This window comes from Blennius ocellaris, assembly GCF_963422515.1.
Source record: "Blennius ocellaris genome assembly, chromosome: 15".
Classification (NCBI taxonomy): Eukaryota; Metazoa; Chordata; class Actinopteri; order Blenniiformes; family Blenniidae; genus Blennius; species Blennius ocellaris.
In genome coordinates this window covers 1,387,058-1,396,171 of record NC_137664.1, presented here as the reverse complement: position 1 = coordinate 1,396,171, position 9,114 = coordinate 1,387,058, and the positions used below count along the sequence as shown (strand labels likewise).

Sequence of the window (9,114 nt, the reverse complement as noted above, 5' to 3'; positions counted from 1 at the left end):
CAAAAAAAACACAATATCTGTCCCATGTAAATATAACCAGCAGCCATAATGACAGGACTGTAAACAGGAAGTACTGCAGTGATACTTGTTATAACAAACACTGTCAAGCTACTCTATAATTTGGTCTATTCTTTATTTACATATTTAAAACTATATAGATTTTTTTTACTACATAAGGATAATTGTGACGTATAGCTATTGAATATTGAAGGAGAAGGTTTAGATACTTCTTACCCCTTTATGGGCAAGATAATGTGTATATATATGTATGTATGTGTGTATATATATATATATATATATGTGTATATATGTATACATGTATGTATGTACGTATATGTATATATGTATGTATGTACGTATATGTATATATGTATGCATATACGTATATGTATATTTGTATGTATATACATATATGTATATATGTATATACGTATATGTATGTATGTATATACATATATGTATGTATACATATATATACATATATGAATGTATGTATATATATAGATATATACATATATGTATATACATACATATATGTATGTATGTATATGTATGTATATACATATATACACACACACACATATATATGTATATATACTATGTATATGTTTAAACCTCATGTAATTCTATTGACTAATTTCTGATATATTTAAATTGCATCCCTCTGTTTGAGGGAGGGGGTGTTTATTTAACTTCATGAAATGTTATAAAAGAAATTAAATAGTTTTCCTATAAATTGACTTTATGCCTTCAGTTCCTGCACTTGATAAATTAAAATTGTAGATAAAAAACCCCTGATTGAATTTGAAACCCCCCCTGCTGTGCGACCTTTATATTTATTTATTTTTCCCAGAAACAAAGCATCATTCAGTAAAAACTGCGGGTTGTGAGACAAACCCACATAAATATCGTCTGTTATGAAACGCCGTAAGTCGTTCTGACCTCTGTTTTCTACGGTGGCCCTGAAGTGCAAACAACAACAACAAATCACTAAACACAACACAAATGAAAAAAACACAACAACAACTTGAAAAACACAACATCAAATTGAAAAACACAGCACAAATGAAAAAACACAACAACAACAACTTGAAAAACACAAGAACAAATGAAAAAACACAACATCAACTTGAAAAACACAAGAACAAATGAAAAAACACAACATCAACTTGAAAAACACAACAACAACTTGAAAAACACAAGAACAAATGAAAAAACACAACTGCAAATTCAAAAACACAACAACAACTTGAAAAACACAACAACAAATGAAAAACCACAACATCAAATTGAAAAACACAACACAAATGAAAAAACACAACAACAAATGAAAAAACCTTTTCTGTTTAAGTTACCGTCTTTGTGTTTTTGAATTTGTGTTGTGTTTTTCAAGTTGTGTTTTTCAATTTGATGTTGTGTTTTTCATTTGTGTTGTGTTTTTCAAGCTGTGTTTTTCAATTTGATGTTGTGTTTTTTCATTTGTTGTTGTGTCTTTTCATTTGTGTTGTGTTTTTCAAGTTGTGTTTTTCATTTGTGTTGTGTTTTTCAAGTTGTGTTTTTCAATTTGGTGTTGTGTTTTTTCATTTGTTGTGTTTTTTCATTTGTGTTGTGTTTTTCAAGTAGTGTTTTTTGAATTTGATGTTGTGTTTTTTAATTTGTTGTTGTGTCTTTTCATTTGTTGTTGTGTTTTTCAATTTGTTGTTGTGTTTAGTGATTTGTTGTTGTGGTTTGCACTTCAGGGCCACCGTAGTTTTCCGTCTGGTTGGGAGAAGTTTCATTATATAACCTCCCGGAGTGATGGAGGCGCTTTTTACATCGAAATAATCCACTTTGATTAGACATTTAAAAACAAACAACAACAGAAAAAACAACAACAACCCTCTCTCTGGTAATAAAATCAGACATCCAGGATACTTCCCCAGTTACTGTAATCCCACACTTTTTTGGGGGGTCACGTGATCGCAAAACTTCCGACCGCCGTGACGTTACAATGCGTGGTGGGCAGGACGAGCGTGCGCAAAGAGAGAGAGAGAGAGAGAGAGAGAGAGAGAGAGAGAGAGGAGGGAGGGAGAGTCTTCGCGTAAAACAAATAGAGAGAAGGAGAGAGAGAGAGAATGACACATTCAGGCTCCACTTCTCCAGCGTGATGCACAGAAAGAAAGAAAAAAAAAAAAACCCCGCTGTGACGGATCATAAACAATGAGAATGAGGAAATCTCGCTCGTGCACGAGGATCCAGTTCGACCTGAGCGTCTCTCCGGGAGGATCTGTTTAGAAACCGAGGAGGTTATTTTATTTTATTTTATTTTTTTTGTATAATAAAAAAAAAAAAAAATCCTGCAGCAACACATTCCTCCTCCTCCTCCTGCTGCTGCTGTCAAGCGACCCGGACAAGGACGCTTCAGTCCGCCGCTGCAGGGCAAGGAGGATGTCGGAGCCTCCAGCCCGCTCCCCCGCGTCGTTTCCCGTCGAGCCGCTGCGGTTCGAGAGAGGACGTTTCGTAACGACGCCGAGAACCGAGAGGAAGGAAGGCTTCTTCTTCTTCTTCTTCTTCTTCTTCTCCTTCTTCTTCTCCTCCTCCTCCTTCTCCTCTCAGCCCGTCTGCAGCCGCGCGCTCCCCGTTTCCCCGCTGCTGGAGGCGCCGCGGCGCGTCTGACGAGACTTGTGGACTTTTTATTATTATTATTATTATTATTCTTTTAATTCGATAAAACACCCACCTTCTTATTAAAGGAGCGCCACTTGTTATTATTATTATTATTATTTTTTTTTTTGTTATTCTTAAAAAAAGAAGAAAAAGCCATTTTCATACTGGATCGAGGAGCAACAGAGGGATTAAACGTTCCTGTGTGTGTGTGTGTGAGAGAGTGTGTGTGTGTTTCAGTGTGTGTGTGTGTGTGTGAGACAGACTGGGGTTACATTGTGAGAGAGGAACGGTTGTGGCAAGAAAGGCGGCTATAAATAGCCCCGCATGCAATTCTCGAAAACTATCACAAGTGGTGCATCAGCAGCTCGTGGGAGCGGACGGAACCACCTCGACGCCCGCGCGTGAACGTGGACGTGTCCGGATTTTATTCCTCAAGTTTTGGTCTCGTCGTTTGAGTTTTTTTTTTGGTTTCCCACCCTCCACCCTTCCCTCTCTCTCTCTTTCTGGAGCTTCAAGAGGAAGGGAGGAAGGGAGGAGGAGGAGAAGAAGAAGAAGAAGAGGAGGAAACACACACACACACACACACACGGGTCGTCAATGGATTACGAGGGAACTACGTTTGGCTGATCTCGCGCTGGATTGAAATGGATACGCGCGCGCGCGCGCCTCGCTGTTGACAATGATCACGTTTGGGATCGCCTGACCTGGATTGTAACAATGTTGTGATCCAACCCCCCCCCCCCCACACACCCCCCCCCCCACCCCTCACCCTCTCCCACCCACCCACCCCCCCCTCACCCTCCCTCCCCACCTCCTCCCTCCCCAACACACATACACACACACGCGCGTGCGCTCGGATTTACGACGCTTCTCGAGGATTTTTTTTTTTTTTTTTTTTTTTTTTTTAATGGATGAGTCCTGCACTTCTCCCTGAAAACGCCCATTCCTCTGCCGAATCATATTTTTTTTTTTTTTTTTTTTTTTTTTTTTGGGTCGAGTTTGGGTGGGGGGTGTGTGTGTGTGTGTGCAGAACCAGAACACCCCCCCCACCTCTACCTCTACCACCCCCCCCCCCCCCCCAGAGGATTTCGACATGCCCCGCGCTGCTGACGACCCCAACGGCGGACGATTATGACGACAACGGCGAACTGGGTGGCGAACGGGGCAAGCCTTGAGGACTGCCACTCCAACATCTTCTCTCTGGTACGGTATCGAACAACATCCGGCCGCTGCTCGTCATCAAACACAGCAAGAATAGACACGCGCGTAAAAAAAACCAAACAAACAAAAAAAAAAAAAACCCAACAACCAAAAAAAACCCCCCATGCGCATAAAAGCTGAAGCCAAATAGGTGTATGTTGTTATTATTATTGTTATGATTGTTGTTATTATCAGGGGTGAGTGTTGGGATGAGACGTCCACACGCCACCAGTAACCCTGTTCTCATGAAGAAATGGATCAACAAAGAAGATTTTCTCATCAGGTTTCAGTCCAAAACAAACCGCAGCACGCTTGGAAAAAAAAAACAAAACAAAGGAAAAACATCAAAGCGAGTCTTTTGAAGTAATACGCCAAAGTAAGACGCCAAATATTGTCGTATCGAGCAGCTCTCGGCTCGAATTGGAGCAAAAATAAACCAAACTGACAAAAAAACCCCCCCAAATTTTCCCCGCACAGTTTCTCCTCTTCACCCCCCCCCCCCCCCCTTTTTTTTAAAATCGTCATTTCACTGGAAATCTCGCAGCAACTCGGTTGCATTGCCAAGCAACGAAGTTGGAAAAGAAGGTCTGCCTCCCGCCACACGTTTCCTCAGTAGAGGGACGTTTTGAGACGTAAAGAGGAAGTGGAGTGAGGAGTTCACACCAAACCCAGCTTTTCTTCTTCTTCCTCCTCTAGAAGGAAACTAAGAACAAATAATGAAATCATGTCAAAGCGAAAGTTCAGATTTTGACAGATCGCAGCGTGAGGCCCATTAAGCGCGCAGCGGAAACGACACTTTCAGAAAAAAAAGATTGTTTTTTGGCGTGTTTTCACACTTTTCTTCCTGCAATCAGCGAGTTGACTTTTTCTTTTTTTTTGTTGTTTTTTGTTTTATTGCTACGACGAGCAGCCAATATTCCAGGTGACCTGCAGCCAGACGCTTCTGACCGCTAACAACTCTGATGTCACACAGGAGCCGGTCCTCCTGGTTTCCAGGAGAAAATAAAAGCCCCGCAGAGCTTTAAATAGTAGCTTTAGAATTTTAAAAATAACACCACTCTTGGTTCTTTATTCCGAAATATCTCGGTAATAAAGAGGCGGAAGCGGAACTGAAACTTTGAACCCTGGTAGTTCATCCCTGGAGCTGCAGAGGATTTACATGGTTAATAGATGGAGTTTCAGTCGAGTTACTTTTATTAAATGTCGACATGCAAAGTGCATTTCTTTTTTTTTTTAATCCCCCAATGTTAAATAAATATAAACAATTAACAGAAGAGAAGCACATTAGGTGGAACCTGATCATCCTAACTGTGTTTAACGAACACGGGAACAGGTCAAAAACAAACATAAATAAATAAATACAAAAGAAATAAGAACATAAAAATATACAAAAAAGGAAAGAAGCGATGTCCACATATATACATAGACACACACACCCATATATATATATGTGTGTTCGTGTTCATAGCGGATTGTTCTTTCAACTCGTGTGTGTGTGTGTGTGTGTGTGTGTGTGTGTGTGTGTGTGTGTGTGTGTGTGTGGTTTCAGTACAAAAACAACCAACAGTGCCACCTTGTGGCCCGGCATGCCAACCACGTCGTTTTCAAAATGTCCCGTAAGCATTTTTTTGAAACAACGTATTTTCTCTTGAAACGTTTTTTTGTGTGTAAACGGGGCATAAAATCCCGGCGCTGCGTGTCGGTTCAAGTCTGAGGCTTGCCTCGCAGCGAGAAAACCCTCGGTTCGATTCCCGGCTGGTTGTGTGACTTTAGAACGTGTTCACCTCCTCCTCTTTGGTCCCGACCACAGTTCTCTTCATTCGGGTGACGGGAAATCTCCGGTGAAATAAGTAGTAGGGAGGAAGTTGAGAGGAAGTAGTAGAGAGGAAGTAGTAGAGAGGAGGTAGTAGAGAGGAAGTAGTAGAGAGGTGGAAGTAGAGAGGAGGAAGTAGAGGGGAGGAAGTAGTAGAGAGGTGGAAGTAGTAGAGAGGTGGAAGTAGTAGAGAGGTGGAAGTAGAGGGGAGGAAGTAGTAGAGAGGTGGAAGTAGAGAGGAGGAAGTAGAGAGGTGGAAGTAGTAGAGAGGTGGAAGTAGAGGGGAGGAAGTAGTAGAGAGGTGGAAGTAGAGGGGAGGAAGTAGTAGAGAGGTGGAAGTAGAGAGGAAGTAGTAGAGAGGTGGAAGTAGTAGAGAGGTGGAAGTAGAGAGGAGGAAGTAGAGAGGAGGAAGTAGTAGAGAGGTGGAAGTAGAGAGGAGGAAGTAGTAGAGAGGAGGAAGTAGTAGAGGAGGAAGTAGAGAGGAAGTAGTAGAGAGGTGGAAGTAGAGAGGTGGAAGTAGAGAGGAGGAAGTAGAGAGGTGGAAGTAGTAGAGAGGTGGAAGTAGAGAGGAGGAAGTAGAGAGGAGGAAGTAGTAGAGAGGAGGAAGTAGAGAGGAGGAAGTAGTAGAGAGGTGGAAGTAGAGAGGAGGAAGTAGAGAGGAGGAAGTAGTAGAGAGGTGGAAGTAGAGAGGAGGAAGTAGAGAGGAGGAAGTAGTAGAGAGGTGGAAGTAGAGAGGAGGAAGTAGTAGAGAGGAGGAAGTAGTAGAGGAAGTAGTAGTGAGGTGGAAGTAGAGGGGAGGAAGTAGTAGAGAGGTGGAAGTAGAGGGGAGGAAGTAGTAGAGAGGAGGAAGTAGAAATGAAGAAGTCGAGAGGAGGAAGTAGAGAGGAGGAAGTAGAGAGGAAGTGGTAGATGGGAGGAAGTAGTAGAGAGGTCGAAGTAGAGAGAAAGTAGTAGAGAGGAGGAAGTAGAAATGAAGAAGTAGAGAGGAGGAAGTAGAAATGAAGAAGTGGACAGGAGGAAGTAGTAGAGAGGAAGTAGAGAGGAGAAACTAGGTAGGGGGAAGTAGAGAGGACATAGTAGAGGGGCGGAAGTAGAGAGGAAGTAATAGAGAGGAGGAAGTAGAGGGGAGGAATTAGTAGAAATGAAGAAGTGGAGAGGAGGATGTAGTAGAGAAGATGTAGGCAGGAGGAAGTAGAGAGGAAGTGGTAGATGGGAGGAAGTAGAGGGGAGGAAGAAGTAGAAATGAAGAAGTGGAGAGGAAGCAGTAAAGAGGAAAAAGTAGAGAGGAAGACTCATTGATATCTGGTCTGAAGACTTTACATCGCAGGTGTTTGTTGCTACCCATTAGCCACGAGCTAACTAGCCTAGCCACCACGGTCTAAAGGGGCGGGACTTCCTCTTTCTGTCCGGACCAATCAATGAGCTTGTTGACTAGCTTTGTTAGCTTCGCCACACTTAGCGTCGTCGTTTGCGCATGTGCGGTGACCTAAAGGTCAGAAAAATTCAGCCGTCATCTGACGCTGCGTTCGATTGTACTCGTAATTCGGAAAGGTAAATTAGTTTCATTACACCAGCGTCTATTTTTTTTCTAATGTCACGCGATCTACTATTACTACCTTTGCGATCGACTGGTAGATCGCGATCGACGTATTGAGCACCCCTGATGTAGATCCTTCACATAAAAAAAAAAAAAAAAGTAAAATGGTCTTTATTGGTAAACGTTCCCATGACGACAGGATGGGGCAGTTTCTTAAAGTCCTAGTGAAATGAAGATTCCACCTCCAAAACACTCTGGTGTCTCTTCTAGGGACATTTTTCATGCTAACTGGCTGAAGGGTAAAATGTTAAAACGCGGCAATCTGCGAGAAAATAGCCAATAAACGTTGGTATTTCCTCTGCTGGGCGGAGCTTCTGACAATAATAGAGTGACATCACGAGTTGTGCACACGCCCAAGTTGTGTTTACATTATGGAGGATCAGAGTTTTGACCACGAAGAGGCTGAATTTAACCATATTTCATCATCGTCGTCATTTCAAACCCAGTGATTGATGAAGGAGACACAGAAGGTGGTTCTGCCATCGGTGACCCCGTCTGGAACATGTTTGAGGAAGCAGAAGACGCTTCGTCCTCCATTCGTCCTCGTCTCCTCGCCTCAGCAGCCGCCAGTTTTCACCTTTGAGGCTTTGAGGCTCCTGACTTTTGGTAGAACGACCGGCTTCGTGGTTCCAGCACGTCGAAGCGCTTTTCTGACTGCGGAATCACCGAAGATGAGTCCAGTTATTACTGGATCGTCTGCTAGCCGCCCAAGCTAGCCACTAGCGGCTCCCGCCACCCGTGCTCCTTTTCTCCTCTCTCTCGATCTCTTCCAGGCTCAATCTTTCGTCAAGGCTCATAAAACGCAGACTATAACTTCAAAACACTGTAAAAACTTGGATATCTAAGAGGGAAACAAGTCGATATAAACACAACAGATGGAGATCTGCACAACTCGTGACGTCACGCCCACGAAGAAGAAGGATTCCCCCCGACTTCCTCGGCCGGAGATTCAAAACTCAAATAACTTTTGTTATGCGACAGCAGTGGTGGGGCAGAGTCGGAGGAACCTTACAAGTAGAACCCCAACTATCGTTTTTTTTGCAAAGTAGTGTTTTACATTTCACTGGGCCTTTAATCGTTCCCTCTGTGTCGTACTTGACTAGCCTGTGAATGAACACCTGAACCGGCTTTGGCTTTGACAGCACGTGTTCGCCTCCTCACCTCACGCCGGTTTGCTGGAGGTTCCTGCTTCCCGCAGCAGTAAAGGACCTTAGAAAGTTAAGTGCCCATACGGTGGGACTTTACGGTGGGTGGGGGTGGGGGGGGGGGGGGGGGGCAGTAGATTACTGTCACGCTCTCCTCCGCCAGGCTGGTGTCAAGATACTTGAGGTGGCTGCAATCACACAAGCCACTAAACAAGTGTCTGTGTGCCCCTGGTCATCCATCTGTGACAAAAAGCAAACGAGACCCTTGTAAAACGGGGAGAAGGGAGTCGAGCGGGTGAGCCGAGTCGAAGTGGGAAGGGTGGAGGGCGAGAGGAGGGACAGAGGAATGTTTTCAGCCGAGCGAGAGAGAGCGAGAGAGAGAGCGAGAGAGAGAGAGAGGACTGCAGCAGAATCTGTTTTCATTTTAGGAAAGTATTATGACTGATGTGCATTTCCTGACTGCTGGCCTCAGCCTATTTGAGAGAGAAACTGAGTGAAAGAGTGCAACGGAGCAGGGGAGAAAATTAAAGGAGAACTTTGTGTGTGTGTGTGTGTGAGCGAGAGAGAGAGAGAGAGAGTGAGTGAGAGAGAAAACAGTCTTTTTTTTTTTTCCTGTGGACTGGGCATGTTCTTATAACACCGAGTCCCAGACTGAATATGAAACGCTCGTAGGAGGAGACGGTTAGGAGCCTCGCAACACAGGAAGCTTCAGT

The 9,114-nt window shown here is 43.5% G+C and overlaps 1 pseudogene across 1 annotated transcript in view; it reads left to right on the top strand.

Annotated features, from left to right (window-relative positions):
- Window positions 1–3,777: 3,777 nt before the first annotated feature.
- Window positions 3,778–9,114, top strand: part of LOC308140167 (mediator of RNA polymerase II transcription subunit 13-like) — an 88,359-nt pseudogene continuing 83,022 nt past the window's right edge. The window contains exon 1 of the transcript XR_013937239.1: window positions 3,778–3,849. The product of XR_013937239.1 is annotated as a mediator of RNA polymerase II transcription subunit 13-like (transcript). The remainder of the gene's footprint in view (window positions 3,850–9,114) is intronic.